General features: G+C 39.1%; 1 protein-coding gene across 1 annotated transcript in view; it reads left to right on the top strand.

Moving 5' to 3' along the window:
* Nucleotides 1-6,000, top strand: part of LOC143287282 (uncharacterized) — a 28,222-nt gene that overhangs the window by 577 nt on the left and 21,645 nt on the right. The gene's annotated exons all lie outside the window — the stretch shown is intronic.

Here is a 6,000-nt window from a genome sequence, read left to right as displayed (position 1 = left end):
TGGACCCACCTCGAGTGGCTGGCAGGCAAGCAGGCAGGCAAGCAGGCAGGGTTCAAAAGAGTGTAGATACAAATGTGTATCTGAAAACTGGATGTTAAAACCATCCAGTCAGTCAGTGTAAAAGTCTACCAGGTGTTAATACCACCACTGGTTATTTTAACGGACAGTCTACAAGCTTCAAAACAGATAAGTAATTTTATTTTTCTGTGATTTTGATTAATTATTGAGAGGGCTCAAAACAAAATCACGGTGTAGCGTATATGGTTTGTCCGAACGCAGTGACGCCTCCTTGAGCTACTGAAACTGAAACTGAAACTGTTGTTGTTGTTGTTGTTGTTGTTCTTTTCTTCTTCTTCTTCTTCTTCTACTCCTCCCCCTCCTTTCTTCTTCTTCTTTTACTGCTGTCTCCCTTTTCTGCCTTCCCAGTCCACCCCCCCCCCCCTTTTTTTTTTCAAGCAAGCCTTGATACTTAAAAAAAAAACAAAAAAAAAACACACCCACTTTTCCGCAGTTTATGATGTACTAGCTGTGCTGTGTTGCTCTGGCTATTAGGTAGTGAGATGTAAACACTGGGATGGACACTACCTGCCCATTATGCAGTGTTATTTGCATATATGGCCTTTTTTAAACTGTATTTTTGCTTGGCTTTGAAGTATTGTTGTTGGTTGTTTTTTTTTCTCCTTTTTTAAACGATTTTTTTCTAATCTGGGGATGATAGGTTAAGCGAAATGGCTGGCGTCCTTTGCATGGCCTAGTCTTATTGCCAAAAGGAGATAAATGGTTAGGATACTTTGTCATGAACTGTGTTTTGTGGGTTTGATTTCCTGTTTTTTTAAATATATTTTTTAATTTTAGATGTGACCGTTTCGCGTTGACGCGGTTGAGCATTATTGTATGGTTTGACAATCCTGAGATGGCCCTGTGCGGTCGGCTGAACTATAGGCAACAAGAACAAGAACTTTCTTCTTCTTCTGCGTTCGTGGGCTTTATCTTCCATGTTCACTCCTATAAAATAAACGAGTTGTCTGTACGTGAATGACTTTTTTTTTTTACCCCTGCGATATAGGCGGCCATAGTCCGTTTTCAGGGGTGAAGGGTACGATTGTCTATTTTGAGCATCATTCTATTAGCAGTGTACGAATCGCATTTCTTTCTTTTTTTTTGGTATAAATTCTATTTTGTTTTATTTATTTTTGTTGTTGTTCTTTCAACCTTTTTTAAATTCTATTTATTTGTTGTTGTTGTTTTTGGGGTTTAAAAAAGAATTTTTTTTTTTATAGGTTTTACGCAAACTGAACACGTAGAATAAACTGTAAGAGCTTGTAATGTGTTTGAAGTGTAATTTGTGAATTTGTATCTTTAATGAATGATCAAACTTTATGTTGTATTGTGGGTGAGAGGTCCTTTTTTTGTCGTCTTCTTATCAACATTTTTTGTTGTTGTTTTCGATATATTTTTATTTTATATTTATTCTATTAGTTTTCTTGTCTATGTTTGTTTGCTTGTTTGTTTATCTATATGTTTAATTGTTATTTTTTGTCGTTATCTATCATTACCGGTTACGCATTAGGTGTTCGTATACTTATTAGAGGTCGTCGTTGTTTTTGTTTTCATTAATTGCTCTTCATAATAAAAGGGAAATAATAACCTATGTCCGACAGGTCACACACACACACACACACACACACACACACACACACACACACACACACACACACAACGTGACGTTACCAATCGCGTCAAAGAACATTAAGGAAGCTGGTTTCCATTTGTCGAGTATGAACACACTCCCATACACACCCGACTGTGTCTGTTTCAGTTCTAATCCCACAGGCATGCTTTTACGCCATGAATAAAACAAGAGGCAAAGCCTTCAGGACTCACTTATGCTTCGCGCTTTAATCCAGTAAAGGAATCACGTGGAGATAGAAAAAAAAAAATTACAAAGTGTTTTGTATTGAATATGACATATGAAATAAGCTTGGGAGAGAAAAAACAAAACAAAAACAAAACAAAACACCCCTCCTCCCCCCAAAAAAAACCCAAACAAACAAAAAACAAAACAAAAACAAAACAAAAAAACCCCACCCCAAACCCCCCAAAAACAAAAGAAAAAAAAAGGAAAAAAAAAAAAAAAAAAAAGAAGAAAGAAAAAAACAACAAAAAACCGAGCGGGATCGATACACGCATGTTCAGTTCCGAAGAAAGCTGACTAATTCCCACTGCTGCGGCACATCTGTCGTCAATCGCCTAAATTCAATATTCAAAACAATGTTGTTGTTTTCTTCTTCGTGCGATAAATAAAGATCATTGCATTGGACGCAATCATACCGTTCAAAGGACGGGCGCAATAGCCGAGTGGTTAAAGCGTTGGACTGTCAATCTGAGGGTCCCGGGTTCGAATCACGGTGACGGCGCCTGGTAGGTAAAGGGTGGAGATTTTTACGATCTCCCAGGTGAACATATGCGCAGACCTGCTAGTACCTGAACCCCCTTCGTGTGTATATGCAAGCAGAAGATCAAATACGCACGTTAAAGATTCTGTAATCCATGTCAGCATTCGGTGGGTTATGGAAACAAGAACATACCCAGCATGCACCCCCCGAAAACGGAGTATGGCTGCCTACATGGCGGGGTAAAAACGGTCATACACGTAAAAACCCACTCGTGTGCATACGAGTGAACGCAGAAGAAGAAGAAGAAGAAGAAGAAGATACCGTTCAAAGGATGTTTTTGTATGTTTTAGTATATCTCGATTATTATTATTTTTTCGGCGGTAGAGGAGACGCTGCCATCACTTCAAGCACATGGCAACACATTGTTAGATTTCTAGATCTGCACGAACCAGTCTACAACTTTAACGATCGATTCAATTTTTCTTTTATGTTCATTCCAGTTAATTCAGTGTCCTCTTTAGAACATTTATATGCAGTAACCATGTCGATGGTGTAGTTATTATCGCTGCATGTGTTCTGTCCAGAATTTGTATTTCTTTCCTTTTAATTGTGAACAAGAAAAAAGAGTCATGTCGTATTACCAAACACTTCTAGCATCTCAGTGAGAAGCGGCTTTTGGAATTTTCGGATTTCGGAACGAATCTCAATAAAATAAACTGTTGATGATCCAGAAATACAGCTTAATTCGGGAGACTTAAACCTATTATTGGCATGATTGTGAAGATTTTTTTTTTCATACTATGTTTCAGCCAAATTTAGTATAAGCAGACAAAGTATTTCCAGAGAAAATGGTAATGTTAAAGTTTGCCATGGACACACAGACACACAGACACAGACACACACACACGCACACACACACACACACACACACACACACACACACACACACACACACACACACACACACACAGAGACTACACAGACTACGGAACTCAGGGGCATAACATAGACTCATTTTGTTTACAAGTGAGGCAATAAAATAAAGACGTCATTTTTTCTGCTATACCCATGCAGATAGCTGGGGAGTTCAGCTGATCATCACTATTGTATAACCTCGGTTGTTCCCATATTGTATTGTGTTGTATTGTATTGTATTGTGTTGTATTGTATTGTATTGTATTGTATTGTGTTGTATTGTATTGTATTGTATTGTGTTGTATTGCGTTGTATTGTATTGTAACACTCTTTTCGTCACGACATATTTTTCTGTGAAAAATTCTGGTTGCTGTCCCTGGGGAGAGTGCGCCGCTACAGTGCATGCATAAGCAGACGTGGTGTTGTTTTCCTGATTAGGCGGGGCAGAAATGAGGTATTATTCAATTGTCTCTTGTCCTTGCTTCAGTCTCTTGTCAAGTTGACGTTGTCTTTTCTTTCTTTCTTTCTTTTGAAGGAGGAAGGCGGCAGAATGGTTAAGACGCTCAGCTGCCAATACAGAGAGTCCGTGAGGGTGTGGGTTCGAATCCCGCTCTCGCCCTTTCTCCTAAGTTTGACTGGAAAATCAAACTGAGCGTCTAGTCTTTCGGATGAGACGATAAACCGAGGTCCCGTGTGCAGCACGCACTTGGCGCACTGAAAAAGAACCCATGGCAACGAGAGTGTTGTCCTCTGGCGAAATTACATAAAATGAAATCCACTTTCATAGGTACACAAATATGTAAGCATGCACTCAAGGCCTGACTAAGCGCGTTGGGTTATGCTGCTGGTCAGGCATCTGCTCAACAGATGTGGTGTAGCGTGTATGGATTTGTCCGAACGCAGTGACGCCTCCTTGAGAAAGTGAAACTGAAACTGAAATCTTTCTTTTGAAATGATTTCTTGGGGGAAAAAAAGGAAAAAAAAAAAAAAAGAAAAGAAAGAAAGAAAGAAAGAAAGAAGAAGAAGAAGAAGAAGAAAGAAAGAAAGCCAACAATGCTGTTGACAACGTCACTCAGTCACGAAGACATTGCTTTATAAATGGAAGCCGGTGAACCGTAAATTAATGCTAATCGTGTCAACATCAAAAAGAAACAAATACCTAGAAGACCGCATCAGTCACCGGTGTAACAGGCCAGATCTTACCCTGGCCAGATCTTACCCCCGTAAGAACCGGCCTAGGCCAGAGTTTACCCCCGTAAGAACTGGCCTAGGCCAGAGTTTACCCCCGTAAGAACTGGCCTAGGCCAGAGTTTACCCCCGTAAGAACTGGCCTGGGCTACATCTTACCCGGGGTAATGTTTGGCCTAGGCCAGTTTATATCCCCTGGGCCATTTCTTGCCCCCTCTCTTTTTCTCTGAAATACATTGATAATTGAAGAGTGCCAAGATTAACAACATTAGAATGAAGGGAATGTGAACTGCGAGGAATATATTTCACAGAATAGTTATTACCAATGGGCTTTTATTGTCTTATTTGCAATAAAAATTTTCGATATGGAACACCTGTTTTAATTGATATTATCTTTGAACATGAAGTTCGTTACTAGAGGCGTTCAGTAGTTCTGATGTACAGTGACTGCTTTTGGTGAATTATGCTCAGTAATCTGGAGTTGGAAATAGAAAGAGGGAGACGTAGTGGCACACCACGAGAGTTTGCAAGGTTTGTAATATGGCTGTGATTGGGGATGACTTCTATCTTATAATGGAATGCACAAAGTACAATGACTTCCGAGACAAGTGTGTGCATGAAAAAATATTTGTTTTTTGTTCATAGGAAGCAGATGGAATTTGTTAGCTATGAGTAGATTTATCAAATTTGCACATTCAAATTGCTAATTGTTATTTGAAACATATTTGCGTTTTCTTATTAAGTTATAGTGTTGAGTATTTGAATGTCTTCTTTTGGGCGTAAAAGTATCATTTGATAGCAGTCCTCCATAAGCAACTGGAGTGAAAGGATCAATAAAACTTTAAACGATAATTTTTTTAAGATAATGAACAGGGAAGAAAGAAGAAACTGAGAAGAGAAACAAGAAAGAAAAAGAGGGTATTGAAGAAAGGTATCTCCACTAAAAAAATCAAAGAGCAAGAACAGAGACAAAGAACACACACACACACACACACACACACACACACACACACACACATCTTCCATCTGACTCTTGAAGCCATGGTCATCTTCGAATCCGAAGGACGAACATCATCACATCACGTTTTTACGAACGTCATCACATCACTTTTTTGCATTAATTGCATAGTGGCTTGAGCGTTGGAAGGAGATATATACATTCCCTTTATCATTATTATTATTGTTGTTGTTGTTGTTGATGGTGATGATGATGTTGTTGTTGTTAGTATTAGTATTGTTATTATAATCATAATCATCACCATCATCATTATCATCATGTGTTTTATGTTTAAATGTGATACAGACTGGTTGGGTGAGCGAAGTGGACACAGGGGGTATATTCCACCAGGGAGGGATAAGGAATTGCCTAGGCTGGTTCTTACCCGGGGTAAGAACCAGCCAGAGATAAGGTCTGGCCTGTTACAGAAAGAGGTGTGGCGGCCACTAAAAGTCGGTTGTTTTGTTGTTGTTGTTGTTCTTGTTGTTTCACTCCTGCTAACGT

Source organism: Babylonia areolata, chromosome 11 (assembly GCF_041734735.1).
Source record: "Babylonia areolata isolate BAREFJ2019XMU chromosome 11, ASM4173473v1, whole genome shotgun sequence".
Classification (NCBI taxonomy): domain Eukaryota; kingdom Metazoa; phylum Mollusca; class Gastropoda; order Neogastropoda; family Buccinidae; genus Babylonia; species Babylonia areolata.
Note: the sequence above shows the minus strand (reverse complement) of the source record. Positions and strands in the feature narration are given on the sequence as shown.